This window comes from Crocuta crocuta, unplaced genomic scaffold, assembly GCF_008692635.1.
Source record: "Crocuta crocuta isolate KB4526 unplaced genomic scaffold, BGI_CrCroc_1.0 scaffold858, whole genome shotgun sequence".
NCBI classification, from domain to species: domain Eukaryota; kingdom Metazoa; phylum Chordata; class Mammalia; order Carnivora; family Hyaenidae; genus Crocuta; species Crocuta crocuta.
The window spans coordinates 108,652-121,298 of record NW_027527163.1 but is presented as its reverse complement, the minus strand read 5'-3'; the positions used below and the strand labels follow the sequence as shown (position 1 = coordinate 121,298).

The 12,647-nt window shown below is 34.2% G+C and overlaps 1 long non-coding RNA gene across 1 annotated transcript in view; it reads left to right on the top strand.

Annotated features, from left to right (window-relative positions):
* The window catches only part of LOC144230925 (uncharacterized), a 38,075-nt gene extending 25,904 nt beyond the window's left edge, over window positions 1-12,171 (top strand). Inside the window, exon 4 of the long non-coding RNA XR_013334926.1 lies at window positions 11,492-12,171. This is a non-coding gene — a long non-coding RNA (uncharacterized LOC144230925). The remainder of the gene's footprint in view (window positions 1-11,491) is intronic.
* Window positions 12,172-12,647: the final 476 nt, after the last annotated feature.

Sequence of the window (12,647 nt, the reverse complement as noted above, 5' to 3'; positions counted from 1 at the left end):
GTGAAGAAGGGGCAGAGAGAGAGACACAGAATCAGAAGCAGGCTCCAGGCTCTGAGCTATCAGCACAAAGCCCAATGTGGGGATTGAACTCATGAGCAGTAAAATCATGACCTGAGCCAAGGTCAGACACTTAACTGAGCCACCCAGGCACCCCTTACCTCTCTCTCTTATTTTTCTTATGCTCCTTTGTTTTGTTTCTTAAATTCCACATAGAAATGAAATCATATGGTGTCTTTCTCTGAGGTCTATTTTGCTAACACAATACTTTCTAGCTTCATCCACACCATTGCAAATGGTAAAATGTATTCTGAATTCAATCATTTTCTCTTTACCTCCTGTCACGACTCTAGTCCAAGCAGTTGTAACCTCTCACCTAGACCACCTTCATAACACTGTACCTGTCTCCTGCTAACAGCAACTCAACACTGGAGTCCTAATCTCCTCAGTGCCTGAAGCCACTCTCCTTGGTTTTCTTCCTTGTTTGTTTGGTTTTGTTTTGTTTTGTTTTCATTTGAATTGAATCAGGTCAAAATTATGCTCAAAAGATTTTAAAAGCTTTCCAACACACATAGAATAAAATTCAAATTATTCACCATGGATTAGGGGTATAAAATTTAATAACGATTATGCTACAATTTGCACCATTTTTCTTGTTTGCTTGGTCCAAATCAACCATCTTTCTATTCTTTACATATTTCACGTTTTGTCCAAATTTGAAGCATTTTCACTTGCTGCTTTTTCTGGCTCGGATTTACTTCTAAGATTCTCTCCTACATTTTGTTCTAGTTTCTAGGCAAATGTCATTTTTTCAGTTAGACCTTATCCAGCTACTCTAAAATGCCTGTCCCCATCAATCTTAATCCCTTTGCTTTATTTTTCTTGAAAGCATCAATGAAATGCTAACTGAAATTGTATTATATATTTATTACACTATATTGTAATTCTCTCTCTCTCTAAAAAGTAAGTCTATGTGGGCAAGGATTTGCCTCCTTTGTTCATTGCTATATCTTTCAGTTGCTACAAGTATTGATATATATATATAGATAGATAGATATAGATATACATAGATATATATACATACATATATAATATGCATTACTTTCAATTCATTAATAAATACACATACATATGTATATATACATTCACACATTTTTTTAAGTAGCATCCACATGGGGTACCTGGGCACCTCAGTTGGTTAAGCGTCTGGCTTTGGCTCAGGTCATGATATCACAGTCTGTGAGTTTGAGTCCCACTGTGCTGACAGCTCAGAGCCTGGAGTCTGCTTTAGATTCTGTCTCCTTCTCTCTGCCTCTCCCCCCTCATGCTCTGTCTGTCTCAAAAATAAATAAACATTAAAAAAAAAAAAGAAGAAGGGTCCATGATGGCTAACATAGGGCTTGAACTCACAACACTAAGATCAAGACAGGAGCTGAGATCAAGAGTCAGCAGCTTAACTGACTGAGCCACCCAGGAACCCCCACATATACATATTTTAACCCTTATTTTAAGAGACAGCATGATAGAAGCTATCAGTTCTGACACATAAAAATTGTATGATTTTGGACTGAATGCTCAAAAGGGTCATTTTATGAACCATTCAACTGAATTTGTTTATCCCCAAAAGGAAATTAAAATGTTCTTTTCCTAAACTCGCTTAAGATAATTAAATGAGAGGGTATCCTCCACAGTATCCTCCTCTAAACTTGATTATAAGGATTAAATTAGATAAAATAGTCCTTTTCCTATTTCCTAGAAAATAGTTGGGGCTCAATTAATGTCTTTTTCCTTCCTGGTTGACTAGAAACCTTGCAATCAGAGGTCACATTCTTCCTTTCCTTTTTTCTCCCACAACACTTATCCCAGACACTGAATTGATATTTAATGATCTTGAGTTACTGGAAAGAGCTTCAAACTTTACTGGGATGAAAACACACAGAGTAAATAGCATTGCTGCTAATTACAAGTCATAAATTAGCACTTTGAAAGTCTGTTTTCTTATCTCAAGGCACATGTTTTGATGCTTCTTTCCAAGTGACTGCCTCTTAGGTGTTCAATGAAAAAGGACCTGAAATTAGTGCAGATTCCCTTGAAACCAAATCAGCAGGATATATTTATCAAAGAATTCACTTTGTACATAGTTCAGGTTTATTCACAGGTATAGCTCAATCATTTGGTTAGCCTGAAACTTTAATAGGATCCTAAAGTAATTATAGCACAAAATCAAGTCTCAGATAACAAACAAGGTGTCAAGTTTACTCTAGGGCTAGGACTATTTCATTTTCCAATTAAAAAGTCTGTAACAGCTCCATTAACGATCACATTGTATCTCTGACTCATGCTTTGAAAACTTGCATTTTAATTTAAAAGTCATATCCTGTGACGATTTTGTGTTATGTATACAAAGAGATTATTACTTACAGATTTGAATCTAATATTAATAACATAGTCTATCATCTAAAATTATATTAATACTATTCCTTATAAGCACTAATTATACCTGATTATAGGTTAAAAATAAAAAAATTATATTAATACTTATCAATATACTATATATGATTACATCTTTGTATAATGATTAAGAATTTTCGAACAAATCAATATTTATGTAATTTTTACCTTATAGTAACCCACTGAACAGGAAGGGATTATCTTCATTTTGCAATTAGAAACCAAGTCAAACAAGATTCAAATGTCACACTGAGAACTATAAAACCAGACTAGAACACAGAGTCAATGTCCATCCTCCAGTATCTTTTCTTCATGGTACACACTGTATTCTATGGACTGTGGGACAGAAGTAAGAGTAATATGTTTTGAAACACTATNAAAAAAATTATATTAATACTTATCAATATACTATATATGATTACATTTTTGTATAATGATTAAGAATTTTCAAACAAATCAATATTGATTATGTAATTTTTACCTTATAGTAACCCACTGAACAGGAAGGGATTATCTTCATTTTGCAATTAGAAACCAAGTCAAACAAGATTCAAATGTCACACTGAGAACTATAAAACCAGACTAGAACACAGAGTCAATGTCCATCCTCCAGTATCTTTTCTTCATGGTACACACTGTATTCTATGGACTGTGGGACAGAAGTAAGAGTAATATGTTTTGAAACACTATGGAGCTAATAGTTCCAGGGATGAATCTGGACTTTTTAAGAAACTGATATAAAATAGCGGGGGGCGAGGCGGGGGCAGAGCTTGATGAGATTAGTGGAGAGAACCACAGGAAATCTCAGTAGTGGCGAGTATTTTATAAGGACCAGAGCGGGACAGGTCTTCCAAGGAAGAGGATTGCAGGCAGAAACCCTGAGTTCCTCAGAGCAGAGGTACAAGTCTTGGAGATGGAGTTGTCTTACCTGGATCTTCCTTTTCTCCTGAAGAAACTACAGTATGTTTTCTAGCAGCCAAGATAAATCCATAAAGTTCACATTCAATATTTTGAAGAAGATTACTCTTGAATCAATGCAGAGGAAGACATCAGTAGATCTCCTTGCTCACTAGGTTGCCAACAATTTGAAGAGTTCTATAGTTACTATATGGTAGTCATTCAACAACTACTGGTTGAATGAGTGAATGCCATGGCAAATACAAATAAATGGTGGAAGATGCAGAAAGAAGAGACTAAAGACAGAACAGAGAAATCTCTGACTTCCCAATTTCCCCCTCTAGATGATTATAAAAGGAAAGTCATTACTTGTTAGAGCCTGTAACCACTGCATTTTCTTCTACAGCGTATATTTACAAAATAAAGAGATTCTCAGAGTCATGCACATAAAAATAATGGGTTAATTAATCGGTAGTCCCATTCAGTAGAATTCTCATATATTTTTCATATTTCTGAATCATGGCATCCTTTCAACGTTGTGAAGAACTTATCATATCCCACTGGTTCCCCACAGCATGGATTATTCTATTTGACAGACTCACAATCAGGTTTTGTCCCCACAGAGGGACAAATACAATGTTTAAAGTGTGTGAGAACCAAATAATTCTATAGTGCTGCTCCAATTAAGCCTTTACTTTAGTGTAACTCTAACAGAAAAGGTTCCAATTAAATTTCATTTATGGTCATTTCATTTAAACAAAAGTAGTTTCTTTGTTCTTATTTTGATAGTTCAGCAAAATACATTCCCAATAAAATGTCAATTCTAGAATGAAAAATGCCTTAAAATGCCTTAACCAATGGTTTCTAATGTAATATGCTATTATATTTCACATTCTTTTCCCTTCACACATGACATGAATAGTATACTAAAGTGCCAATGAAATAGAAAAATGGAAATCAACAATGTGGAGAAATATTGTGAGTCTACTTTGAATGAAAATTTAAAAAAGTATTATTCCATTTATGTGCACTTTAAAAGTATGCTACATTCTTGATGGTCACTTGCATCATTAATAAAATTATATATACCAGAGTGGAGGAGATGTTCAAACACATTAAGATATTTGCTACTTCCATGAAGAGAAGGAGGGGACTAGAATGCTGTATTTGGAGAGAAGTGTAGATCTTCAATACAATCTATAATGCTTTCTTTCCCCCAAACTAATCATAGTCATGTATGTAAAAGATTTATATTTACTAGATGTAGCACAAGTGGGTTTTCCTGAGCTTGTTAAATTCTCTTTTTTTTTCTCTTTGATATTACTTACAATTATTAAAATAACTAAATCGGGGCATCTGCATGGTTCAGTCACTTAAGCGTCTGACTTCAGTTCGGGTCATGATTTCATTGTTCATGGGTTTGAGCCTGCCTTGGGCTCTGTGCTGAGGGGTCAGAGTCTGGAGCCTGTTTCAGATTCTCTCTCTCTTCCTCCCTCTCTCTCTCTCTCTTTCTCCCTGCCAGTGCCTCACTCACACTTTCTCTCCCTCTCTCAAAAATAAATAAACATTAAAAGAATTTTAAAAAAGATATGACATGATGACAATACAAATATAGACAGCTCCCTGCCCTATTATATTGGTCATGTTCTCCAATGGAAAAGAACCAATGGAATATATGTAACTATAGAGAAAGAAATTCATTATGAAGATTTGGCTTAGGGGATTATGGATGTTGAGAAGTCCCATAATCTTACATCTGCAACCTGGAGAACTAGGGAAACCCAAAGCCCTGAGAATCAGGAGCACTGATGTCTGAGGGCAGATGAAGATGGATGTCCCAGCTCAAATGGAATGTAAATTTATCCTTCCTCCACCTTTATGTTCTATTCAGGCCCCCGTGGGTAGGATGATTCCCTCCTGCATTGGTGAGGGCAATCTTCTTTACTTCATCTTTCCATCCAGATGCTAGTCTCTTCCAGAAACACCTTCACAGACACATCCAAAAATAATGTTTCCCTAGCTCTTTGGCCACCCCTTTGCCCAGTCAAGTTGACACATAAAATGAACTACCACGCTTATTAACTAATGGTCTTGTAGATAGGAACAGGATATACAGACAATAATAAAACACTGTCTTGACAATGTAAACAAGATATACATCTAATTCTTACAATACATTTTATATCTGGAAGAAATTCTGCTAAACAGATGACAAAGAGAGCATTTTAGTAAAAAGTAATAAAGCATTCAGAGGGTTGGTGAGCCTTTGAAGAATACTTAGGTGAAAAGATTTTTCATATTAAAAATGGAAGAGCCTTAATTTTATAAATGTTCAAGCAGCTAGCTACCTTGGAAGTAAATTTACTTCTGACAACTTTGAAATGAGATATAGATGACTCTGCTTTCTCAATAATATTTAAAAGAACATTTCATTAATGAAAATACTGGAAGCCTTCTAAAAAAGACAGAAGTTTGAGACAAATATCTCAGGCAAGTGAAAAACATGTTTGTATAATTTAAAATCACAGTGGAAGAGCTGTGGGCTTTAAAGAATTTGTATTGAATTTATTTAAATAGTGATATTTCAAGTGACTTTTAAAAATATTATTCCTGTATTTATATGACATTTTATAATAAGGATTTCTATAATCAGACAAAATAATTTTTCTGTTGAAAGCAAATATCCCCTCACATATTTTTTCTGAATATTGAATAAGATCAGGCTCATAAAAGCTACTTGACAGATAAGAGATACCTATTAAAAGAATAGCAAATAGTAGTAAAAATGGTAGACTCTGTGGTTATAGAGAATTGAGTATAAGTACAAACTCTACATCTTCCTAAATGTGTTACCTTGGGGTAGTGACTTAATCTCCCTCAACTGCATTGGAAAATGACTAAAAGAAAGAATCCATCTGATACGGTTTGGTGAGGATTAAATAAGCTAATTATCTTAGTATAGCACTTGACCCAACTAAAATGCTTAATATGCAATAACATTAGTTTCTTTCAAATGATATAAAGAGCTATAACCCCCCCAACCTACTATATAGCTTGCCTCAAAAGAAAGAAAATACATTGTAAATTATTTTGTGACCTGAAAGGTACCATCAGTCACATGAAATCACTAAACCTTGTGATAGATGAAATGGGGATAATTTAAGCCCACTTCAATGTAAGTTTCTATCAACTTTAGGTCATTTCCAGTGTAATGTTCCTTTCACTACTAGTCATTAGATGTGTTTGTTTACACAAGCAGTATGTCTCTTAAAGGCCTCATGAATGAACATAAACTTTCTGAAGGCAAATGCTTATAATATTTGATAATTCTACAGTCACATACAAGGAAATTTCCTAAGTGGAAAACTTAACTTCTATATAGAACAAACTGTTTTTTTTTTTTTTTTTTGCCTTACACAAGGCACAGGAATCCACTTGTATTAACAAATATAATATTCATTCATATACTTTCCACATGTATGCACACATGCACACATTTCTAAGTCGAGAAATGTGTAGCAGTGTACATTGGATCTGTTGCTAATGAACTGTAAGACACATCTTGTAATGAAGGAACTAGTTGGAGAACTAGAAACTTCCTGAAGCAAGGGGGCACTGTTTGTGCTATTTCTATTTGAATTTTTCCCTTGCAACATCATGACCCAAGGAAGATATTAACAATATATAACTGAAACAAATGTGTAAGAAGTAACCCAACATGAAATAAGTGTATTCCATTATTTATTTACCTGATATTATTCTACTTTTAAAAAATGTAGTCTGCAATCCACTAAATTGACTTCAAAAACCAACAATACATCATGTCACATACTGATAATCCCGAGGTTTGGATGTGTCATTGTGTTTAACTGTCTCCCAACTAAGAGGTATGTCTTCTTCCTAGAGTCCCATTTGGAATCAGTGGATATTCACTTATTTGTTCATTCAACAGACATTTACTGAACACTACTAGGTGCTCAGGTCTGGAAGTCATGGATATAATATGAAATATAATGTAGTATTGTCTTTAAAGATGTTTCCCTTATGTAGCAATTATATCTCTCATTTCTTCATCAAAAACACAATATGAGAGTTAACAAATGTCAATTATATCCTAAAAAATCTGTGAAAAAAGTAAAAAAAAGAAAAAAATGGAAAGTTAAAACAGAAGCAAAATTAAAACAACAAAAAACCCACCCAATGTCAGACTAAAATAATCCCAATCTTAGAAAATAGTGAAAAGTATAAAACTATCTATACCATATTCTACTGTGGAGAAATGAAAATGAGAGCTTGAGTTTTTTCTCCTGGAAACACACAAACTGGAATATAGCTTGTTATGGGAAAGAAGGAATTATGAGGCACCTAATTTTTTCCCAAGTTGTGGAATCAGAATTTTAATAGGGACTTCAGGTGGAGGAAGGATCCAATGACTTATTTTGTTTCCTCAACTGAACCCTGAGATGTTTGGCTTCATGTTAATCAGTTCATTTGCCTAAAATTGGCAGTTTGCTTAATTAGCATTTAGCACAATAACATGCATATGGTAAGAATATCAGGTGACATTAGAATTACGTTTGAGGGGTCCCTGGGTGGCTCAGTCACGTAAGTATCTGACTCTTGATTTCTGCTCAGGTCGTGATCTCAAGGTTCATGGGTTCAAGCCCCACATCAGGCTCTGCGATGACAGCACAGAGCCTGCTTAGCATTTTCTCTCTCCCCCTCTCTCTCTGCCATTCCCCTGCTTACAGTCTCTCTCTCAAAATAAATAGATAAACTTAAAAAATCTACAAAAAAGAATATATTTGACTTTAATCTGTGACTCTGAAAACAGTAGTCTTAATCTAATATTCATACCATGTAATCATTTCCTTTACAACTTTAACAATTTGGAGTTCACAGTCATAATCACCATAATGTGCTCTCATGTGTAACCTCACTAGCTATCATAAAGCTATTTATAGAAATAATGATGGCAAGTACCCAAAGTACTTCTACTATTACCACTCGTATCAGTCTTGCTATTATTGCTATTACTTCTACAATTTATCAGGTTCACACTATATACAAGCAATTGAAATGCACAATTTGTATGAAGTATAATCTCATTTTTAGACAAAATTATAAATAGTAGCAAGTAAGTTGTAGAATAATATATAGGTGAAATGAGAATAACATAGAATAGAGAAAATTTTTCAAAATTATGAAATATTACATTTAAGAATAAGCATTTAGTTTTGTTAAAGATAACCATAAAAAACAGAATGCATCATTTTAATCTATATAATTCCATCAGTTTAATTACAATGATAAAAATTCATATTTGATTATCAATGTGGCTAAATCACTGTGGTAGCCAAAAAATACTAATATTAAACAGTAAGTGTTTTTTGTTAACAATATAAAAATTTTTATAGTTCATTTCTTTTCCTTTAGTATGCACAAATAAACCTGTCATTAATTTAACATTCTACTATAAAATAGGGGAAATAGCTTAGTTTCCTTATTAAACATATCAGAAAAGCATTATATAATTTTACAGCATTACTCAGTTTTACTTTGTTCATGTTTAATGCTGTTTTTATTCAATTTTATCTCTTGTAAGAATGGAATTGCTTCACATATTGCATAGTTTGAGATAAAATTAGAGGTGATGCCTTTATTTTTTCCTCATCTCAAAATATTCATATTGCTATCTTTTAATAAGAAATAATTTAGGAAAAATTATGTTTCTTGCTAGCTACTGATTATACTCTAAAAAGAAAACAGTAAAGAGGGAGGAATGTAAAAAATTCACTTTAGTTATTATAGCTCTCACCATTTCAACTGCTAACTTCAATTACCAAGGGAAACACACTCATACAAGTTTATATAATGATGACACATTGTTTCCTCCCACACTCACAATTGATTATTATAAAAATTATTAAAATACAAGAAAATATAGATTGGCCTAAATGTGCCTGTTACTCCTTGTTATAAATATATACTGTACATTGTTCTAAATGAAGACTTGGAACATTTACCCATTATGTTTTTTGTAATATTTATTTACAATGTTATTTATTTTTGAGAGACAGAAAGAAAGAGAGCAGGCATGTACAAGAGGGGGAGGGGCAGAGAGGGGATTGGACACAGAATCTGAAGCAGGCTCCAGGCTCTGTTGTCAGCACAGAGCTCCATTCAGGGCTTGAACCCATGAACTGTGAGATCATGACCTGAGCTGAAGTCGGATATTTAACTGACTGAGCCTCCCAGGAGCCCCCAAAAACTAAAAAAAAAAAAAAAAAGTTGATCTTCCTTTTCTGAAGGTCTGAAGTGAATCATACTGGGGTAAAATTAAGATGTCTGTATATCTACATGCTTAGGAGACTTTCTGTAGAAGAACCTGTTTCCTTTCTTTTCCAGCATTCAGAGGCTGCTTCTATTCCTCGGTTCATGGTACCATTTCTCCATCTTCAATAGTGGCAATGCCAGTCTTTTTCACGCTGCTATTTCTTTGCTTTTGTTTGTTTGTTTATTTTTGTTTTATTTTTTTTTTCCAATTCCTTCCTCTACTTTTAAAGACCCTTGTGATTACAATGGAACCAACTAGATTAATCCAGGATAATTTCTTTATTTTAAAGTCACTAGATTGGCAGCCTTAATTCCATCTGCATCTTTGATTCACTTCTTCATCATGCAACCTAACAGTCACAGATTTTTGGAATTAGGACATGGAACCTTTGGGGGGAGTTATTCTGCCTATAATACCATAATACCATGTAATTAACTTAAAATTGCAGACTCTAAAGAAGGGTATCATGGATTTTGAGAAGAATTTTAGGTTATATCACAAAATGGGAACCAATTAAATTATTTAAGCAGGAGAAGCATCAATAATTCAATTTATCTTTTTAAAAGATCACTTATGTGCAGTGTACAGAATTAATAGAAGGAATTAAGAGTTGGATGAAAGGTGTGAGATGAATTCGATGAAAGGTGTGAGGAAAAGAAAACTTAACAAAGCATAGGTCCTGAATAGTTTAAATCAAATTTTGGGTTCCCACTTAGTAAGCTGGATGACTTTGTAAGTTTCTGCTGCAGTTCCCTCATGGGTAAATTGAGGATAATACTGGTTCCAAACTCAGTTTTTGATTTTGTTTTGCTTTCTAATAAACCTAAGATAATGGATGTGAATAAATCTAAAGTGTTAGTACATGAATACTTTTTACTAAATGTTAAATGAACAATTATATTAGGGGTAGAATTTACTAAATGACTGAAGGTGGGTTTAAGGCAAATATTAACGATGACTTCCAAGTTTCTGAAAATTGAGGTTTTTCAAATAATAAAAACTGAAGTTGGGGCATATATGGCTAAAGTACACACAAACTTTTGTTTTCTTTTTTTTTTTTAACATGATGAACAAGATGCTTGAGAAAAATCCAAGTACAAATGTTGAGAAAAAGTTGTATATAACTTCCATTGCTCGATGAAGCTTTGGAATTGAGAGGAGAATCAATATATGTCAAGGCCAATTCTGCCTTTTTTCACATAGAAGATATGATAGAATGTGGGTGCATCAATATTTTTTGTACCACTCATAAAAAAATTAAAATTGCCAGTAGAAATATGACATGCAATGAACTTACAGGTGAATTACTTTTTTTTTGATGTTAACACATTAAAGAAATGCACAGAGTCAATAGAATAAATTTTATTATTTTTGACAACTTGTGAGGAAATTAAATCATCTAGGTAAATAATGTAGAGTGAAGAGTGAAGGCCTTGGGAAGATTTGATATATAATAGTAGTGACTAAGAAATAGGAGATGAAAAAATAGAAATTATGGGTATAAGCAATACCTCTTTGAAGTTACTGTGAATGGAAGGGATCTGAAGAAAACAGTGTCTACATTTTTTTAAATGTTTATTTGTTTTTGAGAGAGAGAGAGAGAGAGAACAGGGGAAGGACAGAGAAGGAGACACAGAATCTGGAGGAGGCTCTAGGCTCTGAGCTGTCAGCACAGAGCCTGATGCTGTCTTGAACTCATGAGCTGTGAGATCATGACCTGAGCTGAAGTTGGATGCTTAGCCAACTGAGCCATGCAGGTGCCCCAAGACATGGTGTCTAAAAATCCTCTTTTTCTTTCTTTTTTTGAAGATGGGAGCCATCAACACGTTTGGGCAATGAAGAGGGATTACAAGGACCAGTAGGCAGGAAGAAGATAATTGTGTAAAAGAGAAATGTATGTACAACTACAAAGGCCTTTCGCTGGGAGCCATTCATCCGCCTCCTCACTGAATATAGGAAACAGACCGATTTGCCCACAGACAATGTTGACAAAATGAAACTGTGGGTGAAGATGTTCGCCCACCAAGTGCAGAAGAATCTGGCTTTTAGGCCTGGCCTGGGCTATCTAGAAGGAAGTGACTACCAGCCTGGCCTATCTGCCTGAATGGAAGGAAAATATTATGAAATTATGTCCCTCACACAGATGCCCCACTGAAATTGAAGTCGAGAAGTGCAAAAGAGAATTGACACATCTCAGCAAAGAAATTGGAATTGATTTCATGATAACTGAAGAAGATCTCAACACATTTCTGGAAGAGAGGCTGTGGATGCGGTGTGATAGTGAATAAAAGAGTGAAGGTATCTTTCAGACAGAACAGAAGCTGATCTGAACAACTCAATCCCAAAGAAACATGAGCACCTGAGAAATATATAAAGAGTTATACCAGTTGTAAATTTGAATCCCATCCTATAGTACCCAATCAGTGTGCAGAACACAGGCAGTATACCATTGGTACCCATTAAAAATCTGTTGTTACTTTAAAAAGTAAATAAATACACTAAAATAAAATAAATAAAATAAATAAAATAAAATAAAATAAAATAAAATAAAGAGAAATAAGAAATTGAACAATATCCTATAGAAAGCCAGTTGTATGTAAAGAAGAGGCTGGGGTCCAGCATACATGGTCATATAAATTTTCCCTGATGGACAGAGAGATAATTCTGTCACTGTGACAGGGGGGATGTTCTGTCACTGTGACGGTGGGAGTACCTCCAGAGTTGCTAGAGAGGGATTGTGGCAATAAGAAAAAGAGTTCATTGGAGGGCTTTAATTCAGTCAGTGAAAGATAAGGTGAGGTCATCCACTAAAAGTAATGAGGCAGAGTTTAGATTCAGGGAGTCCATGAAAGAAAATAGTATGCAAATCATTGTAGCAAATAGTGAATACATGAATTCAATACAGAAATGCACCAACATGAAAAAGTGAAATTAAAAATTCCATTGAATGTGGTGATAAAAAAAA